The sequence below is a fragment of the Amblyomma maculatum genome, chromosome 8, assembly GCF_055883805.1.
Source record: "Amblyomma maculatum isolate TAMU_Amacu chromosome 8, ASM5588380v1, whole genome shotgun sequence".
In the NCBI taxonomy this organism is placed as follows: domain Eukaryota; kingdom Metazoa; phylum Arthropoda; class Arachnida; order Ixodida; family Ixodidae; genus Amblyomma; species Amblyomma maculatum.
In genome coordinates this window covers 90,825,316-90,838,975 of record NC_139351.1, presented here as the reverse complement: position 1 = coordinate 90,838,975, position 13,660 = coordinate 90,825,316, and the positions used below count along the sequence as shown (strand labels likewise).

Sequence of the window (13,660 nt, the reverse complement as noted above, 5' to 3'; positions counted from 1 at the left end):
AAGGTTGGGTGGGTGGTGCTTCCTGTGGCTGGCGGTAACAACTCCATTTTAACGAACACCTGAACCTGATTAAGGTAGTTTCTCGAGCATGAAGAAGCTCCATGCCAAGGTAAAACATGTGCCTAACCGATTCCCATTGCGAGAAGATAAAGTTTATGGGGACTACTCAGAACCTTTGTCGACGATTTGACCAGCGCGTGAATGACGCGCAACGCTCCGCAGTGGGAGGCGACCGTTGTGTGCGCGCGACGGCGCGATCGTACTGTACCTCGCGCCGCGGTTTCTGAGGCGTCGCGTCGCTGATCGTTATCGCCGAGTCGTTGATTTACGGCTCAACGTCGCCGCCGTCCTCCCGCTGTGTGCCTGTGTTTGCGTGTGCAGATGCACTGCCTTGCCACATAGGCGGAGAGAGAGAGAGAGCCCATAATAGGAGAACGAGGGAAAGGACGAATGGGTGCCGTCGCAGGGCCGGTCGCGCTGCCGCTCCCGTCATACACGCTTGGCACGCGCCGGTTGCGCTGCTTACGGTGACGGAGCTGCTCTACGGGCAGTCTGCGCAGCGCACCGCTCGACACAATGGGGTCTCCTCGGAAGTCGAAAGAGGATTTTAGAGTGGCGTGCGCACGCTTGTTAGTGCGTTGCGGAGCCTTGCGCTGCACGTCACACCTGAACTTGTCGTTCTACGCACTCATATGCGATGATGATTCAAGCCATAGTGGCGCCATCTCGTGTTTAAACCGTAAACCATGCTCTCTGTCACCAAACCGGCATATAAGGTTAGACCTATTAGTCCTATTAATCCCCCGAGCTGAACGAAAAATATAGCAAATTTATCGCTCATACTTTTTGTTCTTGGAGAGTTCAAACACACTGTGGCATGCTTAAAACCGCAGCTATGCCTAAACTATACAACTATACCTAACCTGTACAGATACGCCTGCTGTATACATTGAAACGCCATAAAAACCACGAATTCTCTACGGAAAAAAGAGGTACTCAAAGGGCGTCACCCTGTACGCAACGATGGTCTTCTTGGGTGCGTGCTCTATAACGTACGTAAGTGCACGCTGGCTTAAGTGGCCGTTAACACCACATGACGCATGAGCACTACAGAGCGCGCCATTCTTTAGATAGCGATACCCCTTCCCGTTTCGCAGTATTTTAAGAACAGAAATCATATAATGTTTTCGCACTCTGACGGAGATTCCAAGCTGCTCAGACAAAAACGTCCCGCAATAGTGAATTTCAGGTCGTATTGAGCGAACTTTCGGTTACAAAGTGGAATATAGCTAGTCTTGTATCCATCTAGTCTCTCTGTGCCTTGAATTCATCAAGCCATCCATCCTTACGCTCAAGCCATCGAAAGTGGTTTCAAATCTTTTCTTGGGTTAGCTAGAATAACCGTCTATGAATTATGCTATTATTCACATAATATTTATTAGCCAAAATGAAGTGGGACGAACGTACATCACCAAATAATCTAACGACAAGACGATATGACCGAAGGGTCCCTATAGTATGAGAGCGAATCTAGTGATGATGCTGATGATGACGCAAAATATACGTAAGTGTCGGGTATGAAGTTATTCGCGTCCATCGGGAGTGGCCTTCCAGGCCTCCCGCCGCGGCTGCCGTCAGCTTATCGAGTCCATCAGCTTGCGCTGATCTGGACAGCTCTAATCTGGACAGCTCTAATCTAGACAGCTAATATGGACATCCAGATACCCACTGGCGGGAATAGAGTTGGAGATAAGGAGGTGGAACGGTATACAGGGAAAAATATTCATCACTGTGTGCCCCTGTTAGCTTAAGACGTGATGTGTAGTTTGTCTATAGGATGCTTATAGAGGAGTATAAGGGTGTTTTGCCTTTTTTTTTCTTTTTTTTTTTAGAAGGTCCAGAATTGAGCTGAAGGCCACTGGCTTTAGGTTTATATTAGCCTCAGGGACGGCGGACACTAGGTAAAAGGCAGGCTGTTTTTCATGTTGGTAACTGGCTATATTTGTTAACTGGTAATTCTTTCTTTTTTTTTTCGAGGGTATGTTGTATTTACACCACTGAAACTCGTCCTTCAAGCAGTATAGCCGAGAAAAAGAAATCTTAAAGAATTGTACCGCGCGTAATAAGCTCCACACTTGTTATCCTGATAGTCAGCTTCACACCGTAACACAGCGACAGCCCACCCGTGTGACGTAGACCATTCAACCCGTAAATTTCGTCACTTCCGGTACCCAATGCGCGTAGCTATTTCGTTAGCAATCCGGCCTCTCTAATGTTGCTGCTGGCGGATTCGAAGTTGCGCCCATATTTTTTTCAGCAGCGCGATTCTGCGAACGGTAGAGTGGTACTCATGCTCTATGTCTACTTTTACTTCTTAATAACCGTTCTATTTTTGTAGAAAAGTATTTTATGAGAGCTCTCAAAATATCTAATTAGCGCTAAAGGGTCGATGCCGATGCCCTAAACGTAAGGAAGATGTGCACAGCTGTTCTATGCATATACGATTTTTTTCATTCTCGCGCTACTCCGCACCGGCGCTATTCTATTACATTAGATATATCGGAGAACTGCGGTTCACGAACTAGTGCTCGACATCATGAACACAATACTGTTTATTAAAGCATTGTGTAGAACATAATAATAGTAATTAAGTTGAAATTTCTATCTTGAATGACGCCTAATTTGTAAACTAAAGAATACTAATTAACGACGTATTGCTATATCGGTGATTCTGATCGTCGAGTTATGTAGTCTCTAACGTTTAAGTCCTACTTCGCGACTTTGTATTGCAGGTCGTTACACACTAAACACCCCTTCAACTCCACGCGCCAACCTGTTTTCACTCCCACTTCACTCCATTGTGCCGCGGAAGCACACGTATAGCCACACACAAAGATCTGAACGACTGTAAAAGCGCGCGCAAACTACTTCGCAACTCTCGAACGCTGATGCGACGCGAAGCGACGACAGGCCCTGAAAGTGTCGAACCTTTCCTCCCCGCAGGTCATAAAAAGGCAGTAAACGGAGAAATCAAACTGCAATGAACGGAAGAAGGGGGACACGTGCGCGCGAACCACCGCCGAGACAAGACCTCGGCGAAACTTCAGCTCCCTCGCACGAGGCTGAACGAAGGGGAGAAATTGCCGAAGCGATTGAAAAATAAAAAGAAGGAAAAAAGCTAACGGAGGGTATAACTGAAGTGTTGTGGGGAGGGGGAGAAACTGGAAAGGTGTTAGGGCAGGGACCGGGTGGGGTGTAGTGGAAAACCGCTGCCTGTCGCAATCATTTCGCCGACTAAGTCGAACAACAATAGTTCGTTTGGCACTCGCTGCCAGAACCAAATGCCGCCCGTATCGCCATACGCAGTCCCACCTCCTCCGCTGCTTTCGCGCCCTACTCTCTTCTCTGCTTCCCTGTCTCTTATCGTCTCCCCTCTCCTCCAGCAACGTACGGTCTATTCAGTCGATATTTGAGGTTATTCGGCGCCGCCTGCGTTTTTACTTTGTAGAACTTGTCGCACAGTTTAAGCTTCCTATTTTTGAATAACTCTCCGCCGCACTCTTTTCGTTTCTTTTCTTCGGGTCCCATTGGGTTTTCGCTTATTGTTTTACAAAATGTCAGTATTTAGAATAGCAATTATTAAGCCCATCGAGAGATTTCTCGACAAATTCGCCTCGTTACGTCCCGGCCTCGCGGCCTGGTCGAGTAAGGCTATCGTTCAGATATGTTCGAATATCATCGGATCGTATTTTCGAATTGTGAGCTTAGCTCTTTCATCTCATGGACTCTGATCCGCAACATAGTTTTTCCTTAAATCTACATAGAATTGCAGTTAACTATAGGAATAGTAATGAGTGCGTTCGAAATGAATTGCCTGAACAGGGCGAGGTCATACAGTGATGAAAAACGTTGTTACGGCTTTGGAGACTGGAGGCTTTACAGTAATGCCGCATTCTGTCGCAACCATATAGGTGTCCAGAGTAAATGAAAATCATCTTCTGTATTTTGTCGCTGAAGGTGCGGTAGCAGGTGTAATGACATGACCCGATTAAGACTAGAATTCAATGCAACCGACGATCGAAACACCCCTCTGTATACGGTGATTTTAGCTGACTTTAAACAGGCACCAGTGTTCAATATCGATGAGGATGCAATTATCCTGAGACTCAGTGGCCCGCGTATGAAAAGGCATGTAAAACATTATGCGTTTCCGTAACCAAACTGCCGTGCCACAGAATGAGATCGTGGGAGTGCCGACATTGAAATTCTGGCCTCACATGCTCAGCGTTTACCCGTGCTCCGCCGCTCCCGTTCCCTTTTTATTGATTTGCAGTAATGTTGATAGATGGCGCCCTGACTCACAACTCAGCCCAAGCCTTTACTCCAAGGCCCAGATAAAAACAAATAGGACGAAAACGAAGCCTCCGCGTGGAACAACCCCTGGGTTCACCTGCTACATAAAACGTCACTCAAAAAAGAAATCTATTTGCTATAAAGAGCAAAAGAAGTCTTGCTGACGCACTTCCAAATTCCAAATTAGTGAAGAATGGGATGATCAACACATGCTTGTTAAATGCGTTGAAGAAACCTTGCTACCACGGCATGGGCAACAATTTTGACAAGAACTGACAAGAACTGCAAAGGCCGGTTATCGGGAGTCGGTTATTAATGAGGCCAGTTGCCGGTTACTGAAGAGCCTTAAAAGAACGCTCAGACAGAAATGCCTGCCCTGCATGGGTGAGAAGAAGAGGAAGGTTGCGGTGGTACCGTATATGCATAGGATTTCACATGGCCTCACAAATGTAGGCAAGAGGTATGGTGTTGATGTAGCATTGACCGCCCCGCTCAAGATGGAGAGAATCTGTCCGGCATTCAAAGGGAAAGAGAGTCGAAGAAGCAAGAATGGGGGGTGAAACATAGAGACCCATTCGTCAGATGCAAGACTGGTTTTGTGTACAGGTTTCCACTCTCTTGTGGAGCCTGTTATATAGGACAAACAGGGCGCTGTATTAACAAGATACTACTGGAACACCGGAACAACTAGGAAAGTGGCAAGGACAAAACATTTGTGGTCTCACATTGCCATTCCTGTGGGACAATGAAGAAGGAGAAGTGTACTCCCCTATTTGACCAGGTTAGAATTTTGTATCGCCACAAAGATAAGTTGACGAGAGAACTAGTTGAAGCTTATTTTATTTCAAGGGACATTAAGTGCGTCAGCAAGACTTCTCTTGCTCTTTTAAGCAAAGAGATTTCTTTTTTTGAGTGACTTTTTGTGTAGCAGGTGAACCCAGGGGCTGTTTCATGCCAATGCTTTGTTTTCGTCATATTTGTTTTGATCATGGGCCTTGGAGTAAAGGCTTAGGCTGAGTTGTGAGTCAGCGCTTGTCCTGTGGCTTCCTTTTATCTTGTCCTGTGTCTTCCTGTTCGCGCTGTTTATATTAACAATGGATGTTTACCAACTCGCCCAACAACGTATCTTGGCGCGCTCAAAGAAACGCCTTTCAGGGCGCCATCTGTCGACATTGCTACAAAATTGAAATAGCGACGCGAGCGGTGCCTGGGGGCGGGATATTTTCAACAGTGTGTCTGCTTCTCGTCGAAGCATCCTCTATGAAACGCGCGACGAAGTTTAGCCAAATGAACCCCAGGTTGCATGCTGTTATCCCACAGAGGTACCTTTCTGGCCTATCTTGCTCTGTGACCGTACATTCGTTGGTGGATGTATGGGTGCATATCAGGGCATATACACCAATATACAAATATATGGGTCGTATATCCTGTTGCATATATACGCTCATTCAAATGTAAACAAGCCGGAAATTGCGCTGGTTACTTTCTTGTTGGGTCTCGTTCCTTTAAACATATAGTCTTTGTAAAAAGTTTACTGCCCAGGATGTCTGGTTTTTGAGCCATGTAGTGGCGCAGCTTTAGTATTCGTGGAAGTTGTTCCCATTGAAGAGGATAGGACAGATAACCTAGCTTCTTACCGTCAGGGTATTTGCAACCCTGGAAATGTATTATGAGCCGCACAGCATGGCTCCGAAGCTAGCACCCTCAGCTCTAAACTTTTGACAAAGATTTTACATGCACCAACCTGAGTTACTGCCAGGTATTGGTGACTTCCACGCAGCAGCTGAGTGTCATCACCAAGTTTAGTGTTACGTATGGCAGTGCAGTTCTACCGCGTCGTATACGTTAAATGCGTGTGCGTATGACAATCGCGTCGTTCGCATGAAAGCTACGTAACGGTGGAGACAGCGGCGCCATCTCTTGCTGCTGTGGCGTAACTTTTCCGCTTCGCCGGAACTCCCCCTTCCTTGTGCGTGATGCCCTGGATCATACCGGACTCTGTCATCACGCGGCTTAAACATGAGGGTTTGCTGCGGGACCCTGCCCCGGTCTTACTCCTACGATCCCTTCCGGCCTCTCTCGTCCTGCCCAAGTTCTAACTCACAAGCCGGTGCAGCCTGTACACCGGACATCCTCAGTCAATGGCGCCGAACCAAGATCAGCTGCCCCAACTGCCCCGCTGACTGCGTTGACCTGCAGCACTTGATCTGGACCTGTCCTGGCACGGCTGGCCTCCGCGCACGCTGCACATCTGCTCACCACATTCAGAGTTACGAAGACTGGACAGCCCCCAATACCAACGCCAAGCGCAAGCTTAGTGATCTGCTAGACTTCATGTCGGAGTCTGGCGCCCTCAACCTCACCTAACCCACCCCCTTCACCTCTAGACCTCAGGTCATCCTCATGAATAAAGGTTTATGAATGAATGAACTCCTCCTTTGCAAGTAACTGGAGAACGTTCCTTTTTACGTGAGGTGCTGCGCTCTAGAGAATGGTGACAATTCGCCTGCTACTGATCGAAAACAAACGCACGCCCGGGTGGCGGAGTCGCTAGTTTCTCCAGGACCCTACTGCACCTGCGATGTGGTGTGATGCGAGCTTGACGGCTGCCGCCATCTGTCGCACGAATTTGTCCCTAACATGAATTGCGCATGCGCAGTTGGGGCTGGAGGTTCGTTTACAACCGCTGGAGCTAGAGGAGGGGTGGCGCGCATGCGCAGAGCGGCCGCGTAGACACGGCGTCTTTCGAAATTAAGACTTAGCCACCAATCACGTCGTAATCAGGAGGTACAGCAGGTCATGAAATGTTTAAATCACTCCTGCGGCGGCCGTCTATAGCGCGACCTCATGTTTATGGTCAGAAGATAAATGCCTACAACAGATACGCTCTTTTCGGGCTACTCTATTTTTGTCGTGACTATGCTGGGTTTTATGGCACATAGGCAGCTAAGGCCATCATGCACCAAACGCAAGGTTTAATATGCCTGTCAGGTAGGAGGAAGTTAAAAGATTATTATAAAACATTACAATAGGCTTAGAACGTATGCGTCTTTTAAGAAAGAAACAAGGGAAATACTCGATTTTAGGCGTTACTGCATTAAAGAATATATATATCTTTAGAAATCAGCCAGATCCACCTAAACAGGAACTGCAAGAAAAGCGAAAATATATTATCCGCGGAAAACCTTATTGCTATCCAACCCGTTATGTGGTATGTTTTATTGTTGATCTGATTTCGATGTGTGCATCAGCAGGACTCGGCTCGTACTGAACGTGACATAGAATCGTGCATAGGTTTCCTGAACGTTACGGCTCCATTTCTGCGACAACCGCATTTTCAAAGGATAAACAGATGAATGTGCTTTTCATTAAAGTGAAATTTGGCTTAGTTTCGGTTTCTTGATGTGGCTCATTTAAAAAAGAAAACGAACTCAGTCTCTCTTTTATCTGGATAAATGCGCGTGGAACTCGGGTTTGTGAAATGAGCTGGTGTGCATTCGCAAAAGGCTTCACGAGATTAATCGCAATTGTCTCCTGCATGATGGTGATGGTGGCCCACCCTTCATATCGGGTCGCCGGTTTACCTTCAACAAGCTAAAAAGGCGTGGCCAAAAAGTAAAGAAAAGAACACAAAAATCACCGTAGTTGCGGCCGCGTCACAAGGATGTTGCTCCCATGCTGCTCGCCGCCAAAACTCCATTGCAGGGTTTTCTACAAATATTTAATAATGATGACCCTCGCTGACTTTCTTGAGGCGCAGGTATTCGACAGCAATACGCATGTACACAGGAAGAAATGCGCACCCTCAGTTGGACTTGCCATTCTGTAAAGTAATCAATTTTCAAGGCCACCACCACCATCGCCTTCAGCAGCGCAAGTCTTGTAGCGAGTCTGTTTTCACGAGGCTCAATTGCGCCGGTAAAGAACGGACAGGGCGAAACGTCAATGCACATCTCAATCCGCGAGGCCAGTCGCGCAACAGCGCCGGGCTCCCTACAAAGAAAAATAACGTTCTCTGTTTTCTGCGGGGTAGCGAGCGGGCGCGCGTCAGGCCTCCTCTCTCTCCATCTCTTTCTCCCGTCTTCAACCAAATGCGACTCCTCTTCCATCTTGCTGTCGTCCTCCGTCCGGCATTCCCCGCCTCCTCTCGGTCTTATTCTAATCGGGCCTGTTGCTTCCCCCCGCCTCGCGCGTTCCGTGGCTGTCGTTCCTGATCTTGATTCATCATCGAGTAAGTCCGGCGCGGATGTTTTCTCGGCTCACGCTGGGCTCGCGAGTCGCTTGTTACCGGGTGCATTCCGCGCCGCGTACAGCCCGCGCTGCCACCGCTGTCTTGCTTTATGACTCTGCCACGTGCGCCGGCTCAAATAAGTATATCCCCCCCCCCCCCCCCTCCACTACTCCGCGTTCATTGTTGCTTGCTTCTCCACGCGCGCGACCTGCCGCCAACTGCGACTTTTCTCCGTGTGGTGGCGCTGCGAGCGGTAGCGTTGGTCTTCGTTTTCTCCGCGTTCGTTCATTTGCATTTTGAATTGCAGGCAGGCGTCAGTGGTGCGACCGCTGCAGACATCGCCGGATTTCTTCTGCTGCTGCCGCTGTTTGCTTGATGTGGTGCACTCTTCCTTTCGCTTTTCGGTAGGTAGGGTCTTCCCTCCCCCCACCGAAAAAATAAAATAACGCGCAGCGCGTATCATTCTTCTAGTAACCCTTCCATCGTCAATCGCCTGCCCCTCTCTGAAAGAGGTATGCACTGTCTTCTTTAACCCGAAACGCCGTATTTTCGCTTGCTGAGATAAAACACAAAACATGCAAACCATAACGACAGGGCTCTGAAACCGCTATCGTGCTTTTCCCAGCATTCGTTGTAGCCCGTGTCCCCTGCCGTCGCGCGCGTCATCTCTACGCAGTAGCAATGTGCCCCGGGCTGTCTCCCTCTCTACAGTCACACTTGCGCGCATTGAAGCGAGCCGTATCTGCTTGTCCATCCATCCGTAGCGGCTCTCGCCCCCTCTCTGCTCCTATAGTTTATATCAGCTCCTTTTCGCCGTTTTCACGCGCGACATCTAAAAAACCGCTCCCGGCCGCAGCCTCTCGTTCGTCCCCGTATGCAAATTAGGGTAGGGCACACGACGCCTCCCAAGCTGCCGCCGTCTCCACGATGACCGAGAAGGACGCGTTCGAGACCTCTCCGCCGATGATCGTGCGAGCCTTCACCCTCTCTTTTTCGCGCCTTCTTTCTCCCATCTACTCACGGGACAGGCAGTCTCCCCGGTGGGACACGTGAGCTCTTCTAGGGTCGCGCAGGTGCGCTGCTCTGGAAAGGGTGTTGGTGGGGTTGCCTGCTTGGTTGCCGCTGCAGCCACCGCCTTGAGGTGTTGGTTTTTGAGGCCGATTGCGTGAAAGGTTCGTTAACTGATAGCCGGCCAGGCTCGTTTTATTGTTCCATCGTCTGTGGTCCTTGTTTCTGTTTTGCTTTCGTGTTTTCATTTCTTACACGTCACTCTCGTCTAGCCTTCCTTCGACACTATTAACCACTGCCAGTTTGTTTTGTCGACTGGCCAACGAAGCCCGATGCCATTCCTCGCCGGGCACTCAGCTAGAGACTGCAACAGCCCCCCGCCCCTCCCTCCCCCTCCCTACACACACAAACTTGTCATAGGTTGCATATCTTGCTGGTCATTCCTCATCTCCTACCTCCATATATATATAAACCACCGCCACGCGTTTCCGTCGAATATGGTTGCCGTTAACGACGCCTGACTTGTGTCGTGCATATATACGCATATATATTTCTATTTTTTTTTCTCCCAGCCCGTTCCGAAGGCTCGTTTCGACCTTAGGTCAGAAATAGATGTGAGGCGACATTTGCTCCTGTGACTCTTGCGTTTTGGAACAAGCCGGTTGGTGGAACGGTGAGGGTGCGATGGCTGGCAAGTTGCTTGTGTAATTATTTACGACGTGCGCAGGAACTCGCGGAGGTTATCTAGTGCGCAAATTCTTGTGCGTTTTCCCTGTGTGTACATAGCAAAAGAAGTTCAGGGAAAGTGCTTAAGGGGTAACCGCTCTCAGTGAATTTTCTGGTGGACTGGATGTTCAAACCGAGAGCTTTATTTCTTTCATGGCTTCCCTATATAAAATAGTTGGGTGAATAGTCCGCCCGATAGTGTATTCTTTGCTTATGAATGCCAAAACGCAGTGGTCGCAGGACTCAGTGCATCCACATACGTTCGTAGAGGATAAGCGTTCAATGCTGGCAAAATTTTCCAATATTGTTTCGCTGCTATAGCTTTGCAGAGTTATCAACAAACAAGAACGTTGAGCTTCCTTTTCTCCTTGCGTGCGTTGCCGTGTGTGAATGCCGTACATAAACCCCGAAAAGAGTGGAAGAAAGTCACTTAAAATTTCCGGTGTCTGTAAAACTCTTAATCTGGTTCCACATGCTCCGGTTATAAGTGGAACTTTTAGAAAAGTCCTACTTAATCTGGAACATATGTGGAACCAAATTAAGAGTGTAGGGGTAAAAAGCTTTCAGACGTCATCTCTAGAGCCACATATATGAGCAGATCGAAATTTATTAGCGCACTGCGATGGTCTTCGTATGTGGGTCGTGTGAATGTGCTTCTCGGCCTAACCCCGCCTCGAAAGTCGGCGTCGACAGAGACGTCACATTTCGGTCCAGTATATTTTTCAGCACACACTCCCCGAACAGTTTAAAAGGTCTCGCCGTGCCTGTTAAGACGTAAAGGCACTGCTTCCGGTTAGTTGCGCCACACCGTGGCGAGTGAATGAAGCCATGCGCCCATATAGGTCCCATTGTAAAGCGAGCAATATGACTCGCTCTTGCTGCAGGAGTCCCTCTAGGATTCGGGTTCGATCCCGCGTCCAATAGGCGGTCGCTTTTCAATGCAGGCGAAAAGCAAGGCGAGCGTGTATACCGTGCGGTCTCGGTGCACGTTAAATAATCCTCGGTCCGTAGTTGGCATCGTTTTTAGAATTGTCGTTTTCTTCCTGACCTCGAGCCATGTGACTGGTGGAAACACCGGAACTGGATGTTAGTTCGACTTCCGGTTCCAGCGTTTTTATCTATCAGATGAGGGCTGACACGGAGGCAACGACGCCAACTCGGAATATGGACTCAGGTGGTCAAAGTTTTCCGAACCCACCGATAAAGTGTCTCTCATAGCCTGGGACTTCAAACTACATAAGCAAAACTAAACATAGTGGAGGCTTAGAGCTCATGGATATATCCGGAGGACATTTAAAAGGTGAAGTCATCTCGAAGATTTCGAACACAGAATGTGCATATCAGTGAACATTTCGTAAAGAGCTGTACGCATGGAGCACATTGCCCACGACGCGTGCCTTAAACGCATGATTTACATTGACTTAAGTACTATAGCTGTCGTCACGTTACACAACAATAGAATAAAATCGAACAGAACCGCCACAAAATGCGGTCACTGGCAGTACGTATTCGCCACTCCAGTCATTGTTTAGCAAAAACAAACCGGGCCGGCTGAACTCAGCGACACACGCTCAAAAGGCACTGAACAAATGTATACCTTAATTGCTACTGCCGATTGAATGGGACTTTGGGAAATAGAAACTTTTCAGTTAATACCGTTCTGTTCAGTTCTCCATGATAAGTTGCAACATCATCATCATCATCATCACCATCTATCGGACTAGACCCGCTGCAGGGCTCAGATACCTCCCATATTCCTCCAATTAACCAGGTTATGGGCTTGATCCTTGCAAACTTCCTAACCGAATCCTTCCACCTAATTTTCTGCCGCCCCCTACACTTTCCTTCCCTCTGCAATCCAATTCGTTAGCCTTAGCATTCCTTTCCTTAATTTTGCTCGTGAATTTCGTGCCATTTTAAATACCGTGTCCAAGATGTGTTCTTATAAACGCAAAGCTGATTTAGAGCATTCAATGTGGCAACCGATATTCCGCATTTGCTTCGGTCGATGTGACCGAAACGGGTTAAGTGTTATGCGCGAGGGCCCAATTAAGTGGCCTTAATAAGAAGCAGTGAGACTGAACAAGTGTGTTACTCGTACATTCTTCATACACTATGAATGTGAACCGAGAACTCGAAAGTGTGTTAAATGCCAGAGATCATGTTCGTAAATGTGCCCACAGTGACGGCTGTCTGAAGAAGAAAAAAAGGCGTCAGTAGTGGTATCATACGCGTCTTAATCCCCATGAATTCAGAAAAAGATGGAACATGATAAAGGTGTTCATAAGTACATCGACTCTAAAGACGTATTCACCACTGAACGATTTATACGCAAGTTACTTGCTTTGATTTTATTTTTTCACCAAAAGATTTCTCTAAACATTGGTACCCGATTTCTTTTTTTGTTTCTTACAGGTGGGCCTCTTGTGGCCAACAGAGCGCGGAAGCACACCAGGTGAGCTGAGACGTTGGTCACGTTGACCGCGATCGCGCTAATGACCCCGCACTCCAGAAAATCAGGCGTCGGCACTGATGGAGAACAAAGCATTAGTTGTGGTTTAACTCTGGTTAACACTAGTTGAATTGCGATAGTAACGGCGGAAGCTTCCTATGCCTGCTACATTATTCCCCTATTACGCCCTATCAGTGTAAGGTGCTATATCTACATTATTGGGGATACTTAAGCTCATTCTTTAAGAGTTTGACGCGAGAGCGTATAAGCTACCAGTCTTCTTGTTCTCCTTCTCCTCGGCTGTTCAAGGTCAAGCGTGGCCTCCGCCGGGATCACGCGACGGCTCGTAACCTGGCGCAGTATTGCTATCGCAATAATAACGATCATATATACAGCTCTGGCATGTGGTAACTGGCTAGTAACGTGGCCGGGTTCTCATTGGTCGGCGTGTTGTTTGACGTCACGAGCCCACGTGACGCGGTCAAGTTGGCAGGAGCTTGCTAACTAGGGTGACTCCTTCGAAATGAAAGGGTTAGATGGGACTGTAAGTCAAGTCGCCCGTCACATAAAGTGGGCGAGGCTTATCACAGCACACTCATTACTTTGTGCGAGATGACAGAGGTATACATTAAGAAATTAACGATTTAAGCTCTATTAAGTCTTAATAACAATTGGAAGAACTATTTTGTGAACATAATGAGCTCAAATATAGTTATTGGTAACATGCTCCGTAAAAGCATTTGATAATGAAATCTCGCGGAGCTTGCCACAGTCGACAGCCTTCTATTACTTCATTTAAACTTTGTGGCTCCTGCACTTGCTCAGCAACCTCAGCACGGAGACGATTTCTAGCTTTGGATGTCTGCTGACTCGGGAGGCGGCTGCCGCTG

The 13,660-nt window shown here is 48.0% G+C and overlaps 1 protein-coding gene across 1 annotated transcript in view; it reads left to right on the top strand.

The window, feature by feature from the left end:
* Positions 1–13,660, top strand: part of LOC146181784 (uncharacterized) — a 397,304-nt gene that overhangs the window by 167,434 nt on the left and 216,210 nt on the right. Inside the window, exon 3 of the mRNA XM_084576789.1 lies at positions 12,734–12,773. The gene's annotated coding sequence lies outside the window, so the exon portion shown is untranslated. The remainder of the gene's footprint in view (positions 1–12,733; positions 12,774–13,660) is intronic.